The sequence below is a fragment of the Emydura macquarii genome, unplaced genomic scaffold (assembly GCF_026122565.2).
Source record: "Emydura macquarii macquarii isolate MOO-44397 ecotype Brisbane River unplaced genomic scaffold, CSIRO-AGI_Emac_v2 contig_3044, whole genome shotgun sequence".
Taxonomy (NCBI): domain Eukaryota; kingdom Metazoa; phylum Chordata; order Testudines; family Chelidae; genus Emydura; species Emydura macquarii.
This window is the reverse complement of record NW_027133181.1, coordinates 5924080-5936466: the sequence shown is the minus strand read 5'-3', so window position 1 is coordinate 5936466 and position 12387 is coordinate 5924080. Positions and strand designations below refer to the sequence as shown.

Below are 12387 nucleotides of genomic sequence, written 5' to 3'. Positions count from 1 at the left end.
GAATACTTAAAAGTATAAAGCTTTGTAAAAAATAATTTCATTTTTTAGAGGTATGTGAATCTTCTTGGTTAACATGTCTGTTTTCTTGGAAAACATGGTCCACACTATCCCATACTCTCTACAGAAAGACCCATGAGAGAGTTCTAGAGGAAGAAAACTTAATGGGTGATCCCTTTGTAGAGTTTTTTCCCTATTTTTTCAGAGGGGAATTGCTCCCACAAAGTAGGGCACAGGGCCTGTCTGCAAACTTGAAAGATCTCCATGGATACACCAGGCTTGGGCCACCACATGCCCTTGACATTATGGCTCCATTTAGCAAAGCTAACAGGGTCATCCCTGGCTGAAGCTGCCTCTAGTATCTTAGGATGGGGCAGCCATATAGAAAAAATGAGGCAGTGTGAGAGTATTATATGTTTGCAACATCTATGCAGGCTACTGGAAAGATGATGTGTGTCTCCTTGGCCTCACAGCAGAGTTGTATATTCCTCCCCATATCCCACCCACTTTCCACCTTATCTAGGTACTTTTATGGCCCTGTGATGGGGTGTTCACCCCACACTTGCCCTGCAAGGGATAAACAAATTGATAATAAGGCTAATTAACCCAACAATCCACTCCTGAGGAAAACAGCCAGTTAAGTAATTCCCTAAGTGAGTGAGGGAATTTCCAGCTGAGGAGGAACAAACTGGATTTATAAAGACAGGAAATTGGAAGCAGAGGGACTGCTGGGGAAATCTGCAGTAACTTCCTGGGAGGAAGGTTTGTCAGCAACAGAGCCAGATAGCCAACAGGTACTCCTAGGGAGCAGGGAGGCAGGAGGTTGCCAAACCCAGAAAGGTGGGCAGTGCTAGATGATAAGGAAAGGGCTCAGGGAAAGGCAGTAAGTTCTAAAAGAGAGCAGACCTTGATTGCTGACTAGAGAGTCCCTGAGCCAGAACTCTGAGTAGAGGGTGGGACTGGGGTTCCCTGACTAGCCACTGAGGCAGTGGCACCATGGGGCAGTGAATGGGAAGATTGCTTAAGATTGATGAGGAAAGACTTAAGAACTACTCCAGAAGGGCAAAATACAGATAGATAGTAACCTGGTCAGAGGGCTGAGTCACAAAGAGGGAGCAGCTTGTGCAAGAGAGGGCCCACAGACCCAGAGAGTGAGAGAGAGGTGAAGAGATGGCATGCAGCTGTGGGAAAGGGTGTCAATCCCATGAGCTGTTACTCAGAGTGACCAGGAGGAGATGCCATCCTAGAGATGAGTGGAGCACCCTGTCACAGGCACCATCACCATGGTGTCTGAGTGCCTCATTTTATAGATGGGGAGCTGAGGCACAAAGAGACTAAACGCCTTGTCCAAGATCAAACAGGAGGCCTGGGGTGGAGCACTCAACTGAATCTGAGTCTCCTGAGGCTAACTCTCTAACCACTAGACTTTCCTTTTCCTCATATCCACAATCCCAGATCTGTGGAGTAAACTGTACAGGGCCTGTAGGGTTATCTCTAGGTGAGTTACTAATTTTTAAATAAATTAATTCTATAACTCACACTCAAACACATTTTTTACTGTTTGTACTACGTCACCCTGGAAACTTGACAATTGTGCTTGGAACTAAACCAATCTAGAGTAAAAGCTAGTTATGTACCTGAAAGAGCTTAAGACTGAGATTTTTCAAAGTAGTCTAACAGTTAAGCACTCATATCTGACTGAATTTCAATGAGAGTTGAGTATTTAACTCCCTTAGGATTCTTTGAAAATCCCATTCTAAACTTTTCATTAACAAGATACAACAGCTAGGTCATCAACCTGATAGGGGCTTGCAGTGAGGACTGCATAGGAATAAATTGAACATATTTTGTGTAGACTAGTCATGAGACCAACCTATACATGCCTAATAATTCACATTTATGGATTTGATTTCAGTGTTTTAACACATTTGAGAGAGTAGGGTATGAGTTATCCTCTCATTTGCACTGATATGATGGTTTTGCTATTGATTTCAGTAAGACTGGAGTCTAGACCCACAGGAATAACTCCATTAAGAAGCAGCACAAAACCTGTAAGATAGGAAAAATCAGATCTCATATCATTAATGGGATGCCCACAGTGGGGCCAACACCCATTCTCCTTGACTTCAGTTTCAACATATCTGAAGGAAAACATCATCTCACAGAAGGCACATAGAATGCAATCTGTACTGATAACACCATAATAGTGTCTAGTAAAGATGTGTTAATTCTTTAAAGAACTGTGGTTCTCTCTCTATCAGGGACAAGACATAGGCAGGCAGATCTCATTGTTGGAGCACGAGTCAGAATTTGGAGTCAAGCCAAGGGCCACAGCTGGAGTTGGAGAGTCAAGGCACAGGTCAGGAAAACAGAAACGAGGGTTCAGGATCAGGCAAGAAAGCAGGGCCCAATGGGCCCAGTTGTGCAGACAACTTCCTGTGCTTTACTTTGGGTTTAAATAGGAAGCCCTGACCAGTCAGACTTCATGGTATTCCTCCAGTGGGGCCCAGGAATCTCTTCCTGATGTAACTTCAGGTTTCACGGTCTCTCCTGCTCTGCTAATAGCAATCTGGTAGATGAAAACAGAGAGGTGATAGAGTGCTAGAAACTAGCAGCCCCAGATTTGAGACCTGAAGGATCATGAGACACTCAAGGTGGCCTCTTTCTGCCACTCTCCTATATGACTGAGCAATGGAATTGCTTATTGGAAGCTTTATAAAGGGAACTTAGCAACTGCAGGACTTCATTCTAGACCCTGAACTCTCTTTCCCTAGCACAGAGCTTTCAGAAGTAAATTTGGTCTGAGTACAAGCAATGGAACAAATCAATGGAATACAAGTCAATGGAAATCACATCAGCACTAAATTTTCACCTCTTTTCAGTTGCATATGTTGGCACTATGTACTTAATTATTAGTCACTGAACTGAAAATACTGTAAATAAATTATAATCAATAATATGAAGGGAGGGGTGTGCTTGCTGAGAGCCTCTCTAGCTAAGAAAGAAAGCGATTCTTTCAAGCCAGACAGGATCTTAAGAAGTCAAGTTCCAGCCATGGCTTTTGTTTAGTGTGGCTGTTCTGAAGCAATACACAGAGCACACCTCATTCCCTCCTGGAATTTCCTCAGCCTACCCTCCACTAACCCAATTCCTGCAAGGTTTGTGGCTAGAGGCAGTTGGACTCCCTGCTCCTCTAAAATCCTAAATCTGATTTCTTAATTGAGAAAGGAACGAGACTGGGAGGGAGAATGGATTTTGCTTTCCTAACAGAGCCTTGCTTAGCAGCTAATAGTCTGCCTATCCATATTGCTGGGGGTGCTGTGATGAATGGTTCCCCATACATCATCAGAGCAGCATTCTTGCTTACCTCTTTGTAGGAAGTGAAGAAAGCTCTGAAAACAAACAAACAAACAACACTCACATCTGGGCTTTGCTAGTGACAAAGATGTGATAAGTGGTATCAAGAAAAAATTGCCTTTTAAGTCCAAGATGTTAAATATAGAAAAACAGGAGTTCCAGGGTTTGGAGCATAGCACCACATACGGAGCATAGAACCAACTCTGTCAGGATTAATTTTCAAGTGGAGCTTTTAATCTGTAAGGTTAGTGGAAGGAACAATGCAGTGTCAGTGCCTGTTTTTCCATCTCTTCCTTTTTCTGTTTCAGTTCAATCTTTCAACTAGACAGGAGCTCCCATTTGGTCAAAAAGGAAGGGGGCAAAGATGTCACAGAAGTATCTCTACATGCTCCTTGATTCCCAGGTGAAAATTTGTTTTCATTTCTTCTGTCAGAAGTGTGGGGGGAGTTGGGCCAAAACTACATCTCACTCAGACATAACTGGCGTTTTCTAGACAATGGTTTCATGTGTTTAACAGTAGGTCAGGAATTAGGTGATTTACTGGAGAATATCATTAAGACAAACCCAAACAGTCTGGATATAATAAACAATAAATCCTTAAATCCAGAGGACCCCATTAACTACTCAATGTCTCTTTAAAAGTATTAAGGCCTAACATCAACATAGACTATATATTTTAGCCATAAGATGTTCAAGACTATTAGGCACAATGCCAGCATAAGAACCCACCATGTGTTAAAGATTATCCTGCTGTTTGTCACATTCAGACCACTTATCTTTTCCCAAGTATTCTGAATGTTATAGTGCCTAATTTTAAACAACACAATATCAAGACTGCATCTGGGTAGAGGACAGAAGTTCTATTTTGTGAAGAATCTTAAGCCTTTAAAATTCAGCTTTGTTATAAATAGAGTTGAAAACAATTTCTATAAAAGGTTTTTTTTTTAAATTGTTTCAAAATGCTCTGATTTTTACTTTATATAATATTTAATACAAAATCAAAAATCAAAACAAAATGTTTTCCAAATGAGAACATACATTTTTTTAGAAAATATCAAAATGGGATATTGTCAGAACTTTTTTTTCAAAACTATTCTGCCAAAATAGAGCTGATTTTTGTGATGTTTCAGTTTTGACAGAATCACACATTCTGACGGATTATGGTTCCTAAGAATTTCTCCTTCTAGCGCTAATCAAGACAACATAAAACCTCAACCTATAGTAAACGAAAATATTTACAAATATATCAATCTGAAATAAAGCACAGACAATAAAATACCTAGTATTTCTATTTGTGCTATGTAAACCATCCAGTATCATTTCCAGCTATATGTTTTCACCGATAGATTGATTGCAATTTCTACAGGTATTGCAGTACAGTTTTGAGAGACAACTGAAACCTTCTGATAAACAGGTTTCAGGTAATGAAGGGAACTGGCTTACCAGCTCAGAAAATGTTACATTCATGTGCTCAAATTTCTAATTTTGACTGGTTCCAGACTGGCTGACTTTATCAAGGATGTGTTCTGGTTCACCATCCAGGAAAGCAGTGAAGAGGAGAATTACATTCAGCATCAAGACTGGCAGCATTTAAAAAGGATACTTTTGGGGGTCTCGACTATGTTGTAGTGAAGATATATAAAGTATAGATGGAGACAGCATAAACCTGGGGACACAATTTAAATTTTAATTAATTAATCTATAGTGTGGTTGTATGTAGTTTTATAGTAAAATGTATTTATGTGGATTATTCATTTTTATTAGTTTTTCAATTTGAATTTTGATTGTTTTATTGTAATCCATTCTGGCTCGGTGTAGCACTCTAATCCCTCTCTAGTGATGGCTAAGCCAGTAGAGTTTGGCTAACTGGCATCACTTAGCTCAGGAAGTAGAGGCTTATTCATTAAAGTCAAGAGGTCCGAGGGTTGATCCATGCTATGGATGACATACCCAGGGGTGCTGGTGTTACATTACGTTGTGGCTGCGCTCAAGTTCAAAAGTGTATGCTTCATGGCATAATTGAACCTCTAACTGATAGGACTTTTTAAAGAAACTTTCCCAATGGGCAGATTATTTCATAACTGCCTACTGCATAGGTTTTTACACCTTCCTCTGAAATCTCTGGTATTGACCATTGCCATAGGAAGACTACTGGAGTGGATATATTATTGGCTTGATCTGGGATGGCAGTTCTTATGTACATAGGTAATGGATTAGATTTTCTGTGTACATTTGACCTAATGATAAAAAGTGGAAATAAGTTGAATTTTCTTAAGAGCCATAATATTGCTACTGTATCTGTTGCTAATTGCTAGACCACAGGAAATGGACCATTAATCTTTTTTGGTAGAAAGACACATTATAAATTAATAGCAGTTTCATTTGCACAAATTTTGTAAGTTAGTGTTTTCTCATTAAATGTAAGTTATAACTTTTGTATAATTCCATTTATAGCAACTTTGTCACATCATCTTGTTCTGTAAGGCAAGGCCTAATGTAGCAGAATGGCTAAAATGAAAAAGTTTGTGGATGTGTTAAAACAGCCACATATTCCTGAATGTCTGTACATGGTATGTAAAATATCTTATATAAGTGTACGTGTAATTAGTACTTGTGGAATTTTCTAATTCCAATAATTTATTTGTGAGGTTTTTTGTTTCTTTTCAGCCTCTGGAAAAAAATCAGGTTTTCAGATGGGGGCTCTCCAACTCGTGCAGAACTGCAGAGCAGTACTATACTGCATTTAGCCTCTTCACACCTACCAGCCGAGGGTTATTTTGGGTTTCAGGAAGGCGTCTGAGGTAGAAGTGGGCTAAGAAGGCAGGAGATGTGGCTGGAATTAACTGCACTCCAGCTAATCAATGCATCCTATGTTCCAAATCGGGCCATAGGTACCAGAAAATAAGTTGGAGCAGCTTCTGATCTTACAACAGATTCAGGACTGGTCTGTGAATGCTGAATATCTGGGTAATATTCAAGGAACAAAAATGTCTTAAAGCCGCCTTTGCCCACCCTGTTCTTGTGTTAAGCATAGGGCTGGAGGTTCTCAGAACTAGGGCTATAGAATATACATACTTCTTTCTGCATGTACTATAAACTGCTGCAGTGAACTGAACTACTGACTAATATGACCCTAGTGACAAAAATCCTAAAAGGGATTTCTATTTTTAATTTTCTCCTGTAAAAGCTGCTAATGTATTTTTACCCATCTGGAAGAGATTAAGGAAGTTGTTCAATAGGTACCAACCATTAAAAATCTACTGATTCCAATTATTTTTATTTAGAACCGCCTTTTCCACTCTTTTATATGTTACAACTATACTAATTCAAACATTGCTGGGATTATGCATATTTCCATTTAATTGACTGTCAGGATTCAGGGACTAAATTTGGTATTACTGTGATGCTATATTTAATTAAAGGCATTGCTATCATGATCCTTAGTACCATGGATTAGTACTAGTCTCTCGGATAAAATGAAGCATACTAATTGTAAGCTGATTTACTGGTTGTCTTCATGCAACTGGATGGCACTGCTATTTACACCAAATGCGGTCAAGTATCCTTTTAATACAGACATGGATTACACACTTTAAGTGCAAAACAACATAATCTAAAATCACACTAAAATGTATCAGAGAGACTGACAAAATCTAGAACAGCTGTTAGGTAGCTGCAAATTAATTTGGCCTCTATTCCTAAGAGTTTTAGTGAAATAGATTGCTAAAGAATAACCACCCCAACAACAAAAACATTAAGGATAATGACAATAACAATAAAATCCAGTATCTTAAATATTGTCAAGAGGTTTTATAATATGAATACTTGTTATGAAAAGAGAATAGTGCAAATGTGTGGGTAATTCACTGTAATATTAAGCCATTAGTTTTTGTTAGTGGTATATTTGGCTCTTAGCTTCTAAAAGTTATTGTGACAAATATATAATCGTGGGATTCTTGAGAAAAAAGTCTTGTAATTCACAAGTGTAATAATCAGATTCCTCATTTTCTCCTCTATTTTTGGAGGTATGATTGGGAATTCATTTTGTGGCTTGAGTCCTTTTGCTTTTTTGCTTCCTGCACTGCACACAAGGAAACAAGATACACATGGTATCAATTACTATGCAAAACTCAACATTGTCACTTTAGTGTACTACTCTCCCGAGTTCATAGAAATTCAGGGTTTAGAAAGTACATAAGAATGGTCTTACTGGATCATACTACTGGTCCATCTAGCCCAGTATCCTGTCTTCTGACTGTGGTCAATGCCAGATGCTTCTGAGGAAACGAAGAGGGGGACAATCATCCTGTCATCCAGTCCTAGCATCTAGAAGTCAGAGACTTAGGGATACCCAGAGCATGGGGTTGCATCCCTGACCATCTTGGCTAACTCATTTAATTCTTTTTTGAACCCAGTTATAGTTTTGGCCTTCACAACATCCCCTGGCAATGAGTTTCACAGGTTGACTGTGTGAAGTACTTCCTTTATTAATAATAATAATAATTAATGAATAATGAATAAATAGTGCTGGCTGATAATTTAATTTGATGAGACTTGGTTGTTGCATTATGTGAAGTGGTAAATAACAATTCCTTATTTGCTTTTTCCATCCACACCATTTATAGTTTTATAGATCTCTATCATTTCACCCCTTAATCATCTCTTTTCCAAGCTGATACCCCCAATCATTTTTGTTGTCCTTCTCTGTACCTTTTCCAATTCCAATATATGGCTTTATATAGTGGCATTATGATGTTTTCTGCCTTACTTATCCCTTTCCTAATGGTTACTAACATTCTCTTTTTGACTGCCACTACAAATTGAGTGGATGTTTTCAGAGAACTATCCACAGTGACTCTAAGATCTTTCATGATGGTAACAGCTAATTTAGAGCCTATCATTTTTTATATAAAGTTTGGAATATTTCCCAATGTGTATTACTTTGCATTTATTAATATTGAATTTCATCTGCCATTTTGTTGCCCAATCACTCAGTTTTGTGAGATCCCTTTGTAACTCAAAGCAGTCTGCTTTGGACTTAACTATCCTGAGTAATTTTATATCTTTTGGAAACTTTGCCACCTCACTGTTTACCCCCTTTTTCCAGATCATTTATAAATATATTGAATAGCACTGCTCCTAGTACAGATCGTTGGGAGATCCTGATATTAACCTCTCTTCACAGTGAAAATTGACCATTTATTTCTACCCTTTGTTTCCTATCTTTTAACTAGTTACTGATCCAAGAGAACCCTCCCTCTTATCCTGTGACTGCTTACTTTGCGTAAGAGCCTTTGGTGAGGGACCTTGTCAAAGGCTTTCTGAATGTCCGACTACCCTATGTCCATTGGATCTCCCTTGTCCACATATTGACCTGCCCCAAAGAATTCAAATAGATTGAGGCATGACTTCCCTTTACAAAAGCCATGTTGACACTTCCACAAGAAATCACATTCATCTGTATGTCTGATATTTCTATTCTTTGCTATAGTTTCAAATAAGTTGGCCTGCTACTGAAATTAGGCTTACCAGCCTGAAATTGCCAGGATTGCTTCTGGAACCTTTTTTTAAAATCTGTGTTAATTAGCTATCCTCCAGTCATCTAGGATAGCAATGGATTTTAAGTGAGTGATAGGTTACATATCACCATTGTTAATTCTGCAATTTCATATTTGATTTCCTTCAGAACTCCTGGTTGAATACCACCTGGTCTTAGTGACTTATTACTGTTTAATTTATCAATTTGTTCTAAAACTCCCCTTCTGGCAGCTCAATCCAGGACAGTTCCTCAGATTTGTCACCTAAAAAGAATAGCTCAAGTGTGGGAATCTCTCACATCATTGGTGTAGTGAAGACCAATGCAAAGAATTCATTTTAGCTTTTCTGCAATGGACTTGTCTTCTTTTAGTGCTCCTTTAGCACCTTGATTGTCCAGTGACCCCACGGATTGTTTGGCAGGCTTCCTGCTGCTGATGTACTTAATTTTTTGTTTTGCTGTTATTGTGGTTTTTTGCTAGTTTCCTGCCTAATTATACTTTAGTCAGTTACTATAGCTGGTTTTTTTGTTTGTTGCTGAGAAAAATGGGTGGCAGAATTTAAAACAGTACTGAACAATTTGACACTGAAAAATTGAAGTACTTCTGAAAAAAGGAGTGATTATCAGTGGTTGCAGAGGGCACTAAAGTGGCTAAACTGAAAACAGCAAATGTTTATGACCTGATGTGGCCCTCATTGTTGTCACTGGGAATTTTGCTAATGGGAGCAGTTTAAAGTCCTTAATACGCCATTCTCTTTTCAGCAGAATTTACGGGGCATATTAAAAAGAAGTTTCTGCTTTACAACAAAAGTTTATAAAACTAAAAATTGCATGAAATTTAATTTTTCATTCTTTGCCTATTCCAAATTCTGCTTGGCATCAAGTGCAGAGCAAAGCTGGTTCTGGCTTCCAGTCCTTGCTTTTCAGATCATCTGGATATTTGTTTTTCAAATCATCCACATCTTATGAGATATTTGAGAATTCCATCAAAATCATATGTTCAGATTTTGGTGCACTTTTTGTTTGTTTTTTTGTTTCCTATATATTTGCTATATTTGTGATGAGAATTTTTTTTTTTTTAATATTATTTTAATTATCTCCACCAAAGAAATGTTTCAGTTTTGTTGTGAGTGAAAATGGGTGGAAGAATCATACTACAGGACACTACTAAGATTTATTGGTTATTTTTAGTGTCAACTACCATAGTCAACATTTGGTGGCTGAGAGGGATGGAGTCAGAAAGCCAACATTCTATTCCCACCTTTGCCATTGATTAATACATTTTTAGCAAGATATTTAGATGGAGATTTTTATAGCTGGCTAAGGGATTTACACCCCAATTCTCATTTGAAATTAACAAGAATTGGGTATCCAAATCTATTAGGTTATTTGTATTGCAGTGGATCCTAGATGCCTGTGCCCCGTTGCACCGCTTTGAAATTCTCAACTTCAGTCTTTGTTTCAGGTTTTCATTGTAGAAAAATACACTAGTACTTATCACATAGGGCTGTTCTGAGTCTTTAAACTAATATTTGAAAATGTTCTGACACTTTTGGAATAGAGGCTAAATGAGCACAAGAAGAGTTATTACACGTTGTTAATATAGCCCACTATATTTAACAATGTCATTGTCCTCTGCTTCCATCCTCAACCCTGTTACTTTTTAAAAAATAAGTTTCTTAAAGTACAGTTCAAGAGAAGGTGGGAAATGGAAGTTCACCACACATGCTAATTTACCACATTTATTAGTTTCATTATTGATGATTATTCTCAATATCTTTTTGGTATTTAATTTGTATCTCTTAAACGGTTTACATCTTTTCTGTTCTGACATAGTATGATATTTTTTTTCTTTTCCTTTGCTTGCTAGAAAGTAAAGACATGGGCACTGATATACTCCAGTGATGAGGTCCATAAACATACCTTGGTGGACAGATAGATAAGTAGGCTTTTGTAGCTAAAGGACCAGAAATGATATGTCCTGTCCGACCACAGTCTCTAGGCAGGGGCATATTAGAAATTCATGTGTTTTATATGATTTATTTACATTATTGCCATAATAAGTTAGGGTTTTATCCAGCAGACCTTACTTAGGTACAGGCAAACATTCTACTGGCATTAGGACCTTTACCTGAGTAAAAGGTTCCAGTGCTGAGCTTCTAATACAGTTTAGGTTTCAAAGAACTTTGGCATCATAGTGGGAACAGTAGAATTGTTCTTACTCCTTGTGCTCACAAAGGACACTTTTTTCTCTTCCTCCTTAAGTCTCTCTCCTTTTGCATTTTAGAAACTAGATCACTCTCCTTCGCTGCTGTAGTTACATAGCACACTTTTATTAATCCACCCTCTCGTAAGGATGGAAAATAATGTATTCAGCTATAACTGAAAATAAAAAACTCTTTATCAATAGAGTGACTATAATTAACACAAGTAAGTGTCTGTGAGACACTTACAGTTTACCTTCAATGAGTCAGCTTTAAAGTCCCCTACTGACTAAAGACTGCAACCTTGCCATATTCACCCCAGAGGCTAGCTTTTAAAACAGACTTTGTATTATGCTGGAATACATTATTTGTACAGAATATATGCCTCCTCTCTTGTTCTAGACAAAAAGAAAACATTTCCTTTCTGTTATATTTTTTTCTAAACAACTTGTTAAAATGTCAGCCCATATTGCAGAATTCACAAACGGAAGGTAAATTGATAGAATGTTTTCTTTTTACCAAATTTTGTGCATCTGCAAACAAATTTTTGCCAAGCTCTTTAGCCATATGTAGCTATGTACCTGCAGTGTGCTTATCAGTCAACTACACACTTACTCAGCAACAAAAGAATCAAGTGGGGCCTCCAACATTAGTAGTGTGCCTTCACTAACGAAGCTACTAGACAGTAAATTAGTCCATCACAGCCTAGTTTTCTGCACAAAAATCCTGTCCCAACTCTCATATGCAACTGTTGATGAATAAACAGTAATACACAAACAGATTGGACCCGGGTTTTATTTGTTTGTATGGGTCTACAGCAAAATTAGATGCCTGCAAAGAATGTGATTAACAGAATTATTAGCATTCCTCATCAAACACATTACTGTTATGAATGTTTCCTGTGTCCACGCCTTTTTTTATTCAAAGTCTTACCCTGTATTAAAAGCCAGAGAGGGAAAGACAACTCTGAAAGAGCCACCTTCCTCTAGTAACTCAGTCTCCAACAAGATTCTTACAAAAGATAAATTGTCAGATAAGCAGAGATGCTGCTTTTATAAAAATCCACAAGAACAGTGGGCAAGTAATCCACTAGAAGATAAAACACCTATTACAAGCACAAAGTGTAAGTCCCTCTAAGCAACATTTTGCCTGTGTGAATGACTGATACCATCTGGAAGCATAAGATTGAGAAGCTAGAAGACAGCTGAAGATAACAGGGCACCTGAAAATCACTGAGGATTTATCACTGTCTGGGTGATTAAGTAGTACACTGCAAGTGTTTGGTTTTTTTAT

The 12387-nt window shown here is 37.9% G+C and overlaps 1 long non-coding RNA gene across 1 annotated transcript; it reads left to right on the top strand.

The window, feature by feature from the left end:
* The first annotated feature begins 2255 nt into the window (after positions 1-2255).
* On the top strand, positions 2256-5104 carry LOC137141376 (uncharacterized). Its single transcript, XR_010916609.1, has 3 exons — positions 2256-2356; positions 3663-3757; positions 4854-5104. It is a non-coding gene; the product is annotated as an uncharacterized lncRNA (long non-coding RNA).
* The last annotated feature ends 7283 nt before the right edge of the window (positions 5105-12387 follow it).